This window comes from Haliotis rufescens, unplaced genomic scaffold (assembly GCF_023055435.1).
Source record: "Haliotis rufescens isolate VD_foot unplaced genomic scaffold, xgHalRufe1.0.p SCAF_6, whole genome shotgun sequence".
Taxonomy (NCBI): Eukaryota; Metazoa; Mollusca; class Gastropoda; order Lepetellida; family Haliotidae; genus Haliotis; species Haliotis rufescens.
In genome coordinates this window covers 33211465-33225870 of record NW_025964334.1, presented here as the reverse complement: position 1 = coordinate 33225870, position 14406 = coordinate 33211465, and the positions used below count along the sequence as shown (strand labels likewise).

General features: G+C 44.7%; 25 non-coding genes across 25 annotated transcripts; all 25 read left to right on the top strand.

The window, feature by feature from the left end:
* Nucleotides 1-188: 188 nt before the first annotated feature.
* Trnae-cuc lies at nt 189-260 on the top strand. The gene has a single exon. It is a non-coding gene; the product is annotated as a tRNA-Glu (tRNA).
* Nucleotides 261-706: 446 nt separating this feature from the next.
* Trnae-cuc lies at nt 707-778 on the top strand. Its single transcript has one exon. It is a non-coding gene; the product is annotated as a tRNA-Glu (tRNA).
* Nucleotides 779-1223: 445 nt separating this feature from the next.
* On the top strand, nt 1224-1295 carry Trnae-cuc. The gene has a single exon. It is a non-coding gene; the product is annotated as a tRNA-Glu (tRNA).
* A 964-nt stretch (nt 1296-2259) lies between these two features.
* On the top strand, nt 2260-2331 carry Trnae-cuc. Its single transcript has one exon. It is a non-coding gene; the product is annotated as a tRNA-Glu (tRNA).
* A 446-nt stretch (nt 2332-2777) lies between these two features.
* On the top strand, nt 2778-2849 carry Trnae-cuc. The gene has a single exon. It is a non-coding gene; the product is annotated as a tRNA-Glu (tRNA).
* Nucleotides 2850-3295: 446 nt separating this feature from the next.
* Trnae-cuc lies at nt 3296-3367 on the top strand. Its single transcript has one exon. It is a non-coding gene; the product is annotated as a tRNA-Glu (tRNA).
* A 446-nt stretch (nt 3368-3813) lies between these two features.
* Nucleotides 3814-3885, top strand: Trnae-cuc. The gene has a single exon. It is a non-coding gene; the product is annotated as a tRNA-Glu (tRNA).
* Nucleotides 3886-4331: 446 nt separating this feature from the next.
* On the top strand, nt 4332-4403 carry Trnae-cuc. Its single transcript has one exon. It is a non-coding gene; the product is annotated as a tRNA-Glu (tRNA).
* A 446-nt stretch (nt 4404-4849) lies between these two features.
* On the top strand, nt 4850-4921 carry Trnae-cuc. The gene has a single exon. It is a non-coding gene; the product is annotated as a tRNA-Glu (tRNA).
* A 446-nt stretch (nt 4922-5367) lies between these two features.
* On the top strand, nt 5368-5439 carry Trnae-cuc. The gene has a single exon. It is a non-coding gene; the product is annotated as a tRNA-Glu (tRNA).
* A 446-nt stretch (nt 5440-5885) lies between these two features.
* Nucleotides 5886-5957, top strand: Trnae-cuc. Its single transcript has one exon. It is a non-coding gene; the product is annotated as a tRNA-Glu (tRNA).
* A 446-nt stretch (nt 5958-6403) lies between these two features.
* On the top strand, nt 6404-6475 carry Trnae-cuc. Its single transcript has one exon. It is a non-coding gene; the product is annotated as a tRNA-Glu (tRNA).
* Nucleotides 6476-6921: 446 nt separating this feature from the next.
* Nucleotides 6922-6993, top strand: Trnae-cuc. The gene has a single exon. It is a non-coding gene; the product is annotated as a tRNA-Glu (tRNA).
* Nucleotides 6994-7439: 446 nt separating this feature from the next.
* On the top strand, nt 7440-7511 carry Trnae-cuc. The gene has a single exon. It is a non-coding gene; the product is annotated as a tRNA-Glu (tRNA).
* A 446-nt stretch (nt 7512-7957) lies between these two features.
* On the top strand, nt 7958-8029 carry Trnae-cuc. Its single transcript has one exon. It is a non-coding gene; the product is annotated as a tRNA-Glu (tRNA).
* Nucleotides 8030-8475: 446 nt separating this feature from the next.
* Nucleotides 8476-8547, top strand: Trnae-cuc. The gene has a single exon. It is a non-coding gene; the product is annotated as a tRNA-Glu (tRNA).
* Nucleotides 8548-9511: 964 nt separating this feature from the next.
* On the top strand, nt 9512-9583 carry Trnae-cuc. Its single transcript has one exon. It is a non-coding gene; the product is annotated as a tRNA-Glu (tRNA).
* Nucleotides 9584-10029: 446 nt separating this feature from the next.
* On the top strand, nt 10030-10101 carry Trnae-cuc. The gene has a single exon. It is a non-coding gene; the product is annotated as a tRNA-Glu (tRNA).
* Nucleotides 10102-10547: 446 nt separating this feature from the next.
* Trnae-cuc lies at nt 10548-10619 on the top strand. Its single transcript has one exon. It is a non-coding gene; the product is annotated as a tRNA-Glu (tRNA).
* A 446-nt stretch (nt 10620-11065) lies between these two features.
* Trnae-cuc lies at nt 11066-11137 on the top strand. The gene has a single exon. It is a non-coding gene; the product is annotated as a tRNA-Glu (tRNA).
* A 446-nt stretch (nt 11138-11583) lies between these two features.
* Trnae-cuc lies at nt 11584-11655 on the top strand. Its single transcript has one exon. It is a non-coding gene; the product is annotated as a tRNA-Glu (tRNA).
* Nucleotides 11656-12101: 446 nt separating this feature from the next.
* Nucleotides 12102-12173, top strand: Trnae-cuc. The gene has a single exon. It is a non-coding gene; the product is annotated as a tRNA-Glu (tRNA).
* Nucleotides 12174-13137: 964 nt separating this feature from the next.
* Trnae-cuc lies at nt 13138-13209 on the top strand. The gene has a single exon. It is a non-coding gene; the product is annotated as a tRNA-Glu (tRNA).
* Nucleotides 13210-13655: 446 nt separating this feature from the next.
* Trnae-cuc lies at nt 13656-13727 on the top strand. Its single transcript has one exon. It is a non-coding gene; the product is annotated as a tRNA-Glu (tRNA).
* Nucleotides 13728-14173: 446 nt separating this feature from the next.
* On the top strand, nt 14174-14245 carry Trnae-cuc. The gene has a single exon. It is a non-coding gene; the product is annotated as a tRNA-Glu (tRNA).
* The last annotated feature ends 161 nt before the right edge of the window (nt 14246-14406 follow it).

Sequence of the window (14406 nt, the reverse complement as noted above, 5' to 3'; positions counted from 1 at the left end):
AGCCCGCAGCTAGTACTTTCAACAATGGGATGTATTGCACCCCTTGTGTCTCTTACGCCACATTAATTTGATCTAAACTATCTAATAACAGATTTGTAGTGAGAAAACATTTACAGCAAGGATAAGATAGTAAAAGGTGCACAAGGGCAAGTCCGACAGTACTCCCCATTCACTCTCAAAGAGCACATTCCCAGGTGGTCTAGTGGTTAGGATTTGGCGCTCTCACCGCCACGGCCGGGGTTCGATTCCCCGTCTGGGAAGGACATTTTTTGTTTTTCTTCCTGAATATTTGTCTATTGAAAATGTCCCAAGACTACAAACTATTGCATTGACTAATCAGGAAAGCTTGGGATTTGCATACACTCCATTTCGACCTAACCATAAACGTCACCACTAGTCGCCGGCACACAGGGCGTTCAAATGCTCTTCACAATCATATGTCCTATAACAAACATCGTGCAAAATCAAATACCCGTGCTGTCTCTGCCCTCTGCAGCACGTGTCTCGTGATAATCCGGAGCCCGCAGCTAGTACTTTCAACAATGGGATGTATTGCACCCCTTGCGTCTCTTACGCCACATTAATTTGAAATAAACCATCTAATAACAGATTTGTAGTGAGAAAACACTTACAGCAAGGATAAGATAGTAAAAGGTGCACAAGGGCAAGTCCGACAGTACTCCCCATTCACTCTCAAAGAGCACATTCCCAGGTGGTCTAGTGGTTAGGATTTGGCGCTCTCACCGCCACGGCCGGGGTTCGATTCCCCGTCTGGGAAGGACATTTTTTTTTTTCTTCCTGAATATTTGTCTATTGAAAATGTCCCAAGAGTACAAACTATTGCATTGACTAATCAGGAAAGCTTGGGATTTGCATACACTCCATTTCGACCTAACCATAAACGTCACCACCAGTCGCCGGCACACAGGGCGTTGAAATGTTCTTCACAATCAAATGTCCTATAACAAACATCGTGCAAAATCAAATACCCGTGCTGTCTCTGCCCTCTGCAGCACGTGTCTCGTGATAATCCGGAACCCGCAGCTAGTACTTTCAACAATGGGATGTATTGCACCCCTTGTGTCTCTTACGCCACATTAATTTGATCTAAACTATCTAATAACAGATTTGTAGTGAGAAAACACTTACATCAAGGATAAGATAGTAAAAGGTGCACAAGGGCAAGTCCGACAGTACTCCCCATTCACTCTCAAAGAGCACATTCCCAGGTGGTCTAGTGGTTAGGGTTTGGCGCTCTCACCGCCACGGCCGGGGTTCGATTCCCCGTCTGGGAAGGACATTTTTTGTTTTTCTTCCTGAATATTTGTCTATTGAAAATGTCCCAAGACTACAAACTATTGCATTGACTAATCAGGAAAGCTTGGGATTTGCATACACTCCATTTCGACCTAACCATAAACGTCACCACCAGTCGCCGGCACACAGGGCGTTCAAATGTTCTTTACAATCAAATGTCCTATAACAAACATCGTGCAAAATCAAATACCCGTGCTGTCTCTGCCCTCTGCAGCACGTGGCTCGTGATAATCCGGAGCCCGCAGCTAGTACTTTCAACAATGGGATGTATTGCACCCCTTGTGTCTCTTACGCAACATTAATTTGATCTAAACTATCTAATAACAGATTTGTAGTGAGAAAACACTTACATCAAGGATAAGATAGTAAAAGGTGCACAAGGGCAAGTCCGACAGTACTCCCCATTCACTCTCAAAGAGCACATTCCCAGGTGGTCTAGTGGTTAGGATTTGGCGCTCTCACCGCCACGGCTGGGGTTCGATTCCCCGTCTGGGAAGGACATTTTTTGTTTTTCTTCCTGAATATTTGTCTATTGAAAATGTCCCAAGACTACAAACTATTGCATTGACTAATCAGGAAAGCTTGGGATTTGCATACACTCCATTTCGACCTAACCATAAACGTCACCACTAGTCGCCGGCACACAGGGCGTTCAAATGCTCTTCACAATCATATGTCCTATAATAAACATCGTGCAAAATCAAATACCCGTGCTGTATCTGCCCTCTGCAGCACGTGGCTCGTGATAATGCGGAGCCCGCAGCTAGTACTTTCAACAATGGGATGTATTGCACCCCTTGCGTCTCTTACGCCACATTAATTTGATCTAAACTATCTAATAACAGATTTGTAGTGAGAAAACACTTACAGCAAGGATAAGATAGTAAAAGGTGCACAAGGGCAAGTCCGACAGTACTCCCCATTCACTCTCAAAGAGCACATTCCCAGGTGGTCTAGTGGTTAGGATTTGGCGCTCTCACCGCCACGGCCGGGGTTCGATTCCCCGTCTGGGAAGGACATTTTTTGTTTTTCTTCCTGAATATTTGTCTATTGAAAATGTCCCAAGACTACAAACTATTGCATTGACTAATCAGGAAAGCTTGGGATTTGCATACACTCCATTTCGACCTAACCATAAACGTCACCACCAGTCGCCGGCACACAGGGCGTTCAAATGCTCTTCACAATCAAATGTCCTATAACAAACATCGTGCAAAATCAAATACCCGTGCTGTCTCTGCCCTCTGCAGCACGTGTCTCGTGATAATCCGGAGCCCGCAGCTAGTACTTTCAACAATGGGATGTATTGCACCCCTTGTGTCTCTTACGCCACATTAATTTGATCTAAACTATCTAATAACAGATTTGTAGTGAGAAAACACTTACAGCAAGGATAAGATAGTAAAAGGTGCACAAGGGCAAGTCCGACAGTACTCCCCATTCACTCTCAAAGAGCACATTCCCAGGTGGTCTAGTGGTTAGGATTTGGCGCTCTCACCGCCACGGCCGGGGTTCGATTCCCCGTCTGGGAAGGACATTTTTTGTTTTTCTTCCTGAATATTTGTCTATTGAAAATGTCCCAAGACTACAAACTATTACATTGACTAATCAGGAAAGCTTGGGATTTGCATACACTCCATTTCGACCTAACCATAAACGTCACCACTAGTCGCCGGCACACAGGGCGTTGAAATGTTCTTTACAATCAAATGTCCTATAACAAACATCGTGCAAAATCAAATACCCGTGCTGTCTCTGCCCTCTGCAGCACGTGTCTCGTGATAATCCGGAGCCCGCAGCTAGTACTTTCAACAATGGGATGTATTGCACCCCTTGTGTCTCTTACGCCACATTAATTTGATCTAAACTATCTAATAACAGATTTGTAGTGAGAAAACACTTACAGCAAGGATAAGATAGTAAAAGGTGCACAAGGGCAAGTCCGACAGTACTCCCCATTCACTCTCAAAGAGCACATTCCCAGGTGGTCTAGTGGTTAGGATTTGGCGCTCTCACCGCCACGGCCGGGGTTCGATTCCCCGTCTGGGAAGGACATTTTTTGTTTTTCTTCCTGAATATTTGTCTATTGAAAATGTCCCAAGACTACAAACTATTGCATTGACTAATCAGGAAAGCTTGGGATTTGCATACACTCCATTTCGACCTAACCATAAACGTCACCACCAGTCGCCGGCACACAGGGCGTTGAAATGTTCTTTACAATCAAATGTCCTATAACAAACATCGTGCAAAATCAAATACCCGTGCTGTCTCTGCCCTCTGCAGCACGTGTCTCGTGATAATCCGGAGCCCGCAGCTAGTACTTTCAACAATGGGATGTATTGCACCCCTTGTGTCTCTTACGCCACATTAATTTGATCTAAACTATCTAATAACAGATTTTTAGTGAGAAAACACTTACATCAAGGATAAGATAGTAAAAGGTGCACAAGGGCAAGTCCGACAGTACTCCCCATTCACTCTCAAAGAGCACATTCCCAGGTGGTCTAGTGGTTAGGATTTGGCGCTCTCACCGCCACGGCCGGGGTTCGATTCCCCGTCTGGGAAGGACATTTTTTGTTTTTCTTCCTGAATATTTGTCTATTGAAAATGTCCCAAGACTAAAAACTATTGCATTGACTAATCAGGAAAGCTTGGGATTTGCATACACTCCATTTCGACCTAACCATAAACGTCACCACCAGTCGCCGGCACACAGGGCGTTCAAATGCTCTTCACAATCATATGTCCTATAATAAACATCGTGCAAAATCAAATACCCGTGCTGTCTCTGCCCTCTGCAGAACGTGGCTCGTGATAATCCGGAGCCCGCAGCTAGTACTTTCAACAATGGGATGTATTGCACCCCTTGTGTCTCTTACGCCACATTAATTTGATCTAAACTATCTAATAACAGATTTGTAGTGAGAAAACACTTACACCAAGGATAAGATAGTAAAAGGTGCACAAGGGCAAGTCCGACAGTACTCCCCATTCACTCTCAAAGAGCACATTCCCAGGTGGTCTAGTGGTTAGGATTTGGCGCTCTCACCGCCACGGCCGGGGTTCGATTCCCCGTCTGGGAAGGACATTTTTTGTTTTTCTTCCTGAATATTTGTCTATTGAAAATGTCCCAAGAGTACAAACTATTGCATTGACTAATCAGGAAAGCTTGGGATTTGCATACACTCCATTTCGACCTAACCATAAACGTCACCACCAGTCGCCGGCACACAGGGCGTTGAAATGTTCTTTACAATCAAATGTCCTATAACAAACATCGTGCAAAATCAAATACCCGTGCTGTCTTTGCCCTCTGCAGCACGTGGCTCGTGATAATCCGGAGCCCGCAGCTAGTACTTTCAACAATGGGATGTATTGCACCCCTTGTGTCTCTTACGCCACATTAATTTGATCTAAACTATCTAATAACAGATTTGTAGTGAGAAAACACTTACACCAAGGATAAGATAGTAAAAGGTGCACAAGGGCAAGTCCGACAGTACTCCCCATTCACTCTCAAAGAGCACATTCCCAGGTGGTCTAGTGGTTAGGATTTGGCGCTCTCACCGCCACGGCCGGGGTTCGATTCCCCGTCTGGGAAGGACATTTTTTGTTTTTCTTCCTGAATATTTGTCTATTGAAAATGTCCCAAGACTAAAAACTATTGCATTGACTAATCAGGAAAGCTTGGGATTTGCATACACTCCATTTCGACCTAACCATAAACGTCACCACCAGTCGCCGGCACACAGGGCGTTCAAATGCTCTTCACAATCATATGTCCTATAATAAACATCGTGCAAAATCAAATACCCGTGCTGTCTCTGCCCTCTGCAGAACGTGGCTCGTGATAATCCGGAGCCCGCAGCTAGTACTTTCAACAATGGGATGTATTGCACCCCTTGTGTCTCTTACGCCACATTAATTTGATCTAAACTATCTAATAACAGATTTGTAGTGAGAAAACACTTACAGCAAGGATAAGATAGTAAAAGGTGCACAAGGGCAAGTCCGACAGTACTCCCCATTCACTCTCAAAGAGCACATTCCCAGGTGGTCTAGTGGTTAGGATTTGGCGCTCTCACCGCCACGGCCGGGGTTCGATTCCCCGTCTGGGAAGGACATTTTTTGTTTTTCTTCCTGAATATTTGTCTATTGAAAATGTCCCAAGAGTACAAACTATTGCATTGACTAATCAGGAAAGCTTGGGATTTGCATACACTCCATTTCGACCTAACCATAAACGTCACCACCAGTCGCCGGCACACAGGGCGTTGAAATGTTCTTTACAATCAAATGTCCTATAACAAACATCGTGCAAAATCAAATACCCGTGCTGTCTTTGCCCTCTGCAGCACGTGGCTCGTGATAATCCGGAGCCCGCAGCTAGTACTTTCAACAATGGGATGTATTGCACCCCTTGTGTCTCTTACGCCACATTAATTTGATCTAAACTATCTAATAACAGATTTGTAGTGAGAAAACACTTACACCAAGGATAAGATAGTAAAAGGTGCACAAGGGCAAGTCCGACAGTACTCCCCATTCACTCTCAAAGAGCACATTCCCAGGTGGTCTAGTGGTTAGGATTTGGCGCTCTCACCGCCACGGCCGGGGTTCGATTCCCCGTCTGGGAAGGACATTTTTTGTTTTTCTTCCTGAATATTTGTCTATTGAAAATGTCCCAAGACTACAAACTATTGCATTGACTAATCAGGAAAGCTTGGGATTTGCATACACTCCATTTCCACCTAACCATAAACGTCACCACTAGTCGCCGGCACACAGGGCGTTGAAAAGCTCTTCACAATCATATGTCCTATAATAAACATCGTGCAAAATCAAATACCCGTGCTGTCTCTGCCCTCTGCAGCACGTGTCTCGTGGTAATCCGGAGCCCGCAGCTAGTACTTTCAACAATGGGATGTATTGCACCCCTTGCGTCTCTTACGCCACATTAATTTGAAATAAACCATCTAATAACAGATTTGTAGTGAGAAAACACTTACACCAAGGATAAGATAGTAAAAGGTGCACAAGGGCAAGTCCGACAGTACTCCCCATTTACTCTCAAAGAGCACATTCCCAGGTGGTCTAGTGGTTAGGATTTGGCGCTCTCACCGCCACGGCCGGGGTTCGATTCCCCGTCTGGGAAGGACATTTTTTGTTTTTCTTCCTGAATATTTGTCTATTGAAAATGTCCCAAGACTACAAACTATTGCATTGACTAATCAGGAAAGCTTGGGATTTGCATACACTCCATTTCGACCTAACCATAAACGTCACCACTAGTCGCCGGCACACAGGGCGTTCAAATGCTCTTCACAATCATATGTCCTATAACAAACATCGTGCAAAATCAAATACCCGTGCTGTATCTGCCCTCTGCAGCACGTGGCTCGTGATAATCCGGAGCCCGCAGCTAGTACTTTCAACAATGGGATGTATTGCACCCCTTGTGTCTCTTACGCAACATTAATTTGATCTAAACTATCTAATAACAGATTTGTAGTGAGAAAACACTTACAGCAAGGATAAGATAGTAAAAGGTGCACAAGGGCAAGTCCGACAGTACTCCCCATTCACTCTCAAAGAGCACATTCCCAGGTGGTCTAGTGGTTAGGATTTGGCGCTCTCACCGCCACGGCCGGGGTTCGATTCCCCGTCTGGAAAGGACATTTTTTGTTTTTCTTCCTGAATATTTGTCTATTGAAAATGTCCCAAGACTACAAACTATTGCATTGACTAATCAGGAAAGCTTGGGATTTGCATACACTCCATTTCGACCTAACCATAAACGTCACCACCAGTCGCCGGCACACAGGGCGTTGAAATGTTCTTTACAATCAAATGTCCTATAACAAACATCGTGCAAAATCAAATACCCGTGCTGTCTCTGCCCTCTGCAGCACGTGTCTCGTGATAATCCGGAGCCCGCAGCTAGTACTTTCAACAATGGGATGTATTGCACCCCTTGTGTCTCTTACGCAACATTAATTTGATCTAAACTATCTAATAACAGATTTGTAGTGAGAAAACACTTACATCAAGGATAAGATAGTAAAAGGTGCACAAGGGCAAGTCCGACAGTACTCCCCATTCACTCTCAAAGAGCACATTCCCAGGTGGTCTAGTGGTTAGGATTTGGCGCTCTCACCGCCACGGCCGGGGTTCGATTCCCCGTCTGGGAAGGACATTTTTTGTTTTTCTTCCTGAATATTTGTCTATTGAAAATGTCCCAAGACTACAAACTATTGCATTGACTAATCAGGAAAGCTTGGGATTTGCATACACTCCATTTCGACCTAACCATAAACGTCACCACTAGTCGCCGGCACACAGGGCGTTCAAATGCTCTTCACAATCATATGTCCTATAATAAACATCGTGCAAAATCAAATACCCGTGCTGTATCTGCCCTCTGCAGCACGTGGCTCGTGATAATGCGGAGCCCGCAGCTAGTACTTTCAACAATGGGATGTATTGCACCCCTTGCGTCTCTTACGCCACATTAATTTGATCTAAACTATCTAATAACAGATTTGTAGTGAGAAAACACTTACAGCAAGGATAAGATAGTAAAAGGTGCACAAGGGCAAGTCCGACAGTACTCCCCATTCACTCTCAAAGAGCACATTCCCAGGTGGTCTAGTGGTTAGGATTTGGCGCTCTCACCGCCACGGCCGGGGTTCGATTCCCCGTCTGGGAAGGACATTTTTTGTTTTTCTTCCTGAATATTTGTCTATTGAAAATGTCCCAAGAGTACAAACTATTGCATTGACTAATCAGGAAAGCTTGGGATTTGCATACACTCCATTTCGACCTAACCATAAACGTCACCACCAGTCGCCGGCACACAGGGCGTTCAAATGTTCTTCACAATCAAATGTCCTATAACAAACATCGTGCAAAATCAAATACCCGTGCTGTCTCTGCCCTCTGCAGCACGTGTCTCGTGATAATCCGGAACCCGCAGCTAGTACTTTCAACAATGGGATGTATTGCACCCCTTGTGTCTCTTACGCCACATTAATTTGATCTAAACTATCTAATAACAGATTTGTAGTGAGAAAACACTTACAGCAAGGATAAGATAGTAAAAGGTGCACAAGGGCAAGTCCGACAGTACTCCCCATTCACTCTCAAAGAGCACATTCCCAGGTGGTCTAGTGGTTAGGGTTTGGCGCTCTCACCGCCACGGCCGGGGTTCGATTCCCCGTCTGGGAAGGACATTTTTTGTTTTTCTTCCTGAATATTTGTCTATTGAAAATGTCCCAAGACTACAAACTATTGCATTGACTAATCAGGAAAGCTTGGGATTTGCATACACTCCATTTCGACCTAACCATAAACGTCACCACCAGTCGCCGGCACACAGGGCGTTGAAATGTTCTTTACAATCAAATGTCCTATAACAAACATCGTGCAAAATCAAATACCCGTGCTGTCTCTGCCCTCTGCAGCACGTGGCTCGTGATAATGCGGAGCCCGCAGCTAGTACTTTCAACAATGGGATGTATTGCACCCCTTGTGTCTCTTACGCAACATTAATTTGATCTAAACTATCTAATAACAGATTTGTAGTGAGAAAACACTTACATCAAGGATAAGATAGTAAAAGGTGCACAAGGGCAAGTCCGACAGTACTCCCCATTCACTCTCAAAGAGCACATTCCCAGGTGGTCTAGTGGTTAGGATTTGGCGCTCTCACCGCCACGGCTGGGGTTCGATTCCCCGTCTGGGAAGGACATTTTTTGTTTTTCTTCCTGAATATTTGTCTATTGAAAATGTCCCAAGACTACAAACTATTGCATTGACTAATCAGGAAAGCTTGGGATTTGCATACACTCCATTTCGACCTAACCATAAACGTCACCACTAGTCGCCGGCACACAGGGCGTTCAAATGCTCTTCACAATCATATGTCCTATAATAAACATCGTGCAAAATCAAATACCCGTGCTGTATCTGCCCTCTGCAGCACGTGGCTCGTGATAATCCGGAGCCCGCAGCTAGTACTTTCAACAATGGGATGTATTGCACCCCTTGCGTCTCTTACGCCACATTAATTTGATCTAAACTATCTAATAACAGATTTGTAGTGAGAAAACACTTACAGCAAGGATAAGATAGTAAAAGGTGCACAAGGGCAAGTCCGACAGTACTCCCCATTCACTCTCAAAGAGCACATTCCCAGGTGGTCTAGTGGTTAGGATTTGGCGCTCTCACCGCCACGGCCGGGGTTCGATTCCCCGTCTGGGAAGGACATTTTTTGTTTTTCTTCCTGAATATTTGTCTATTGAAAATGTCCCAAGACTACAAACTATTGCATTGACTAATCAGGAAAGCTTGGGATTTGCATACACTCCATTTCGACCTAACCATAAACGTCACCACCAGTCGCCGGCACACAGGGCGTTGAAATGTTCTTTACAATCAAATGTCCTATAACAAACATCGTGCAAAATCAAATACCCGTGCTGTCTCTGCCCTCTGCAGCACGTGTCTCGTGATAATCCGGAGCCCGCAGCTAGTACTTTCAACAATGGGATGTATTGCACCCCTTGTGTCTCTTACGCCACATTAATTTGATCTAAACTATCTAATAACAGATTTGTAGTGAGAAAACACTTACAGCAAGGATAAGATAGTAAAAGGTGCACAAGGGCAAGTCCGACAGTACTCCCCATTCACTCTCAAAGAGCACATTCCCAGGTGGTCTAGTGGTTAGGATTTGGCGCTCTCACCGCCACGGCCGGGGTTCGATTCCCCGTCTGGGAAGGACATTTTTTGTTTTTCTTCCTGAATATTTGTCTATTGAAAATGTCCCAAGACTACAAACTATTGCATTGACTAATCAGGAAAGCTTGGGATTTGCATACACTCCATTTCGACCTAACCATAAACGTCACCACCAGTCGCCGGCACACAGGGCGTTCAAATGCTCTTCACAATCATATGTCCTATAACAAACATCGTGCAAAATCAAATACCCGTGCTGTATCTGCCCTCTGCAGCACGTGGCTCGTGATAATCCGGAGCCCGCAGCTAGTACTTTCAACAATGGGATGTATTGCACCCCTTGTGTCTCTTACGCAACATTAATTTGATCTAAACTATCTAATAACAGATTTGTAGTGAGAAAACACTTACAGCAAGGATAAGATAGTAAAAGGTGCACAAGGGCAAGTCCGACAGTACTCCCCATTCACTCTCAAAGAGCACATTCCCAGGTGGTCTAGTGGTTAGGACTTGGCGCTCTCACCGCCACGGCCGGGGTTCGATTCCCCGTCTGGGAAGGACATTTTTTGTTTTTCTTCCTGAATATTTGTCTATTGAAAATGTCCCAAGACTACAAACTATTGCATTGACTAATCAGGAAAGCTTGGGATTTGCATACACTCCATTTCGACCTAACCATAAACGTCACCACCAGTCGCCGGCATACAGGGCGTTCAAATGTTCTTTACAATCAAATGTCCTATAACAAACATCGTGCAAAATCAAATACCCGTGCTGTCTCTGCCCTCTGCAGCACGTGTCTCGTGATAATCCGGAGCCCGCAGCTAGTACTTTCAACAATGGGATGTATTGCACCCCTTGTGTCTCTTACGCCACATTAATTTGATCTAAACTATCTAATAACAGATTTGTAGTGAGAAAACACTTACATCAAGGATAAGATAGTAAAAGGTGCACAAGGGCAAGTCCGATAGTACTCCCCATTCACTCTCAAAGAGCACATTCCCAGGTGGTCTAGTGGTTAGGATTTGGCGCTCTCACCGCCACGGCCGGGGTTCGATTCCCCGTCTGGGAAGGACATTTTTTGTTTTTCTTCCTGAATATTTGTCTATTGAAAATGTCCCAAGACTACAAACTATTGCATTGACTAATCAGGAAAGCTTGGGATTTGCATACACTCCATTTTGACCTAACCATAAACGTCACCACCAGTCGCCGGCACACAGGGCGTTGAAATGTTCTTTACAATCAAATGTCCTATAACAAACATCGTGCAAAATCAAATACCCGTGCTGTCTCTGCCCTCTGCAGCACGTGGCTCGTGATAATCCGGAGCCCGCAGCTAGTACTTTCAACAATGGGATGTATTGCACCCCTTGTGTCTCTTACGCAACATTAATTTGATCTAAACTATCTAATAACAGATTTGTAGTGAGAAAACACTTACATCAAGGATAAGATAGTAAAAGGTGCACAAGGGCAAGTCCGACAGTACTCCCCATTCACTCTCAAAGAGCACATTCCCAGGTGGTCTAGTGGTTAGGATTTGGCGCTCTCACCGCCACGGCCGGGGTTCGATTCCCCGTCTGGGAAGGACATTTTTTGTTTTTCTTCCTGAATATTTGTCTATTGAAAATGTCCCAAGACTACAAACTATTGCATTGACTAATCAGGAAAGCTTGGGATTTGCATACACTCCATTTCGACCTAACCATAAACGTCACCACTAGTCGCCGGCACACAGGGCGTTGAAATGTTCTTCACAATCAAATGTCCTATAACAAACATCGTGCAAAATCAAATACCCGTGCTGTCTCTGCCCTCTGCAGCACGTGTCTCGTGATAATCCGGAACCCGCAGCTAGTACTTTCAACAATGGGATGTATTGCACCCCTTGTGTCTCTTACGCCACATTAATTTGATCTAAACTATCTAATAACAGATTTGTAGTGAGAAAACACTTACAGCAAGGATAAGATAGTAAAAGGTGCACAAGGGCAAGTCCGACAGTACTCCCCATTCACTCTCAAAGAGCACATTCCCAGGTGGTCTAGTGGTTAGGGTTTGGCGCTCTCACCGCCACGGCCGGGGTTCGATTCCCCGTCTGGGAAGGACATTTTTTGTTTTTCTTCCTGAATATTTGTCTATTGAAAATGTCCCAAGACTACAAACTATTGCATTGACTAATCAGGAAAGCTTGGGATTTGCATACACTCCATTTCGACCTAACCATAAACGTCACCACCAGTCGCCGGCACACAGGGCGTTGAAATGTTCTTTACAATCAAATGTCCTATAACAAACATCGTGCAAAATCAAATACCCGTGCTGTCTTTGCCCTCTGCAGCACGTGGCTCGTGATAATGCGGAGCCCGCAGCTAGTACTTTCAACAATGGGATGTATTGCACCCCTTGCGTCTCTTACGCAACATTAATTTGATCTAAACTATCTAATAACAGATTTGTAGTGAGAAAACACTTACATCAAGGATAAGATAGTAAAAGGTGCACAAGGGCAAGTCCGACAGTACTCCCCATTCACTCTCAAAGAGCACATTCCCAGGTGGTCTAGTGGTTAGGATTTGGCGCTCTCACCGCCACGGCTGGGGTTCGATTCCCCGTCTGGGAAGGACATTTTTTGTTTTTCTTCCTGAATATTTGTCTATTGAAAATGTCCCAAGACTACAAACTATTGCATTGACTAATCAGGAAAGCTTGGGATTTGCATACACTCCATTTTGACCTAACCATAAACGTCACCACCAGTCGCCGGCACACAGGGCGTTGAAATGTTCTTTACAATCAAATGTCCTATAACAAACATCGTGCAAAATCAAATACCCGTGCTGTCTCTGCCCTCTGCAGCACGTGGCTCGTGATAATCCGGAGCCCGCAGCTAGTACTTTCAACAATGGGATGTATTGCACCCCTTGTGTCTCTTACGCAACATTAATTTGATCTAAACTATCTAATAACAGATTTGTAGTGAGAAAACACTTACATCAAGGATAAGATAGTAAAAGGTGCACAAGGGCAAGTCCGACAGTACTCCCCATTCACTCTCAAAGAGCACATTCCCAGGTGGTCTAGTGGTTAGGATTTGGCGCTCTCACCGCCACGGCCGGGGTTCGATTCCCCGTCTGGGAAGGACATTTTTTGTTTTTCTTCCTGAATATTTGTCTATTGAAAATGTCCCAAGACTACAAACTATTGCATTGACTAATCAGGAAAGCTTGGGATTTGCATACACTCCATTTCGACCTAACCATAAACGTCACCACCAGTCGCCGGCACACAGGGCGTTGAAATGTTCTTTACAATCAAATGTCCTATAACAAACATCGTGCAAAATCAAATACCCGTGCTGTCTCTGCCCTCTGCAGCACGTGTCTCGTGATAATCCGGAGCCCGCAGCTAGTACTTTCAACAATGGGATGTATTGCACCCCTTGTGTCTCTTACGCCACATTAATTTGATCTAAACTATCTAATAACAGATTTGTAGTGAGAAAACACTTACAGCAAGGATAAGATAGTAAAAGGTGCACAAGGGCAAGTCCGACAGTACTCCCCATTCACTCTCAAAGAGCACATTCCCAGGTGGTCTAGTGGTTAGGATTTGGCGCTCTCACCGCCACGGCCGGGGTTCGATTCCCCGTCTGGGAAGGACATTTTTTGTTTTTCTTCCTGAATATTTGTCTATTGAAAATGTCCCAAGACTACAAACTATTGCATTGACTAATCAGGAAAGCTTGGGATTTGCATACACTCCATTTCGACCTAACCATAAACGTCACCACCAGTCGCCGGCACACAGGGCGTTGAAATGTTCTTTACAATCAAATGTCCTATAACAAACATCGTGCAAAATCAAATACCCGTGCTGTCTCTGCCCTCTGCAGCACGTGTCTCGTGATAATCCGGAGCCCGCAGCTAGTACTTTCAACAATGGGATGTATTGCACCCCTTGTGTCTCTTACGCCACATTAATTTGATCTAAACTATCTAATAACAGATTTGTAGTGAGAAAACACTTACATCAAGGATAAGATAGTAAAAGGTGCACAAGAACAAGTCCGACAGTACTCCCCATTCACTCTCAAAGAGCACATTCCCAGGTGGTCTAGTGGTTAGGATTTGGCGCTCTCACCGCCACGGCCGGGGTTCGATTCCCCGTCTGGGAAGGACATTTTTTGTTTTTCTTCCTGAATATTTGTCTATTGAAAATGTCCCAAGACTACAAACTATTGCATTGACTAATCAGGAAAGCTTGGGATTTGCATACACTCCATTTCGACCTAACCATAAACGTCACCACCAGTCGCCGGCACACAGGGCGTTCAAA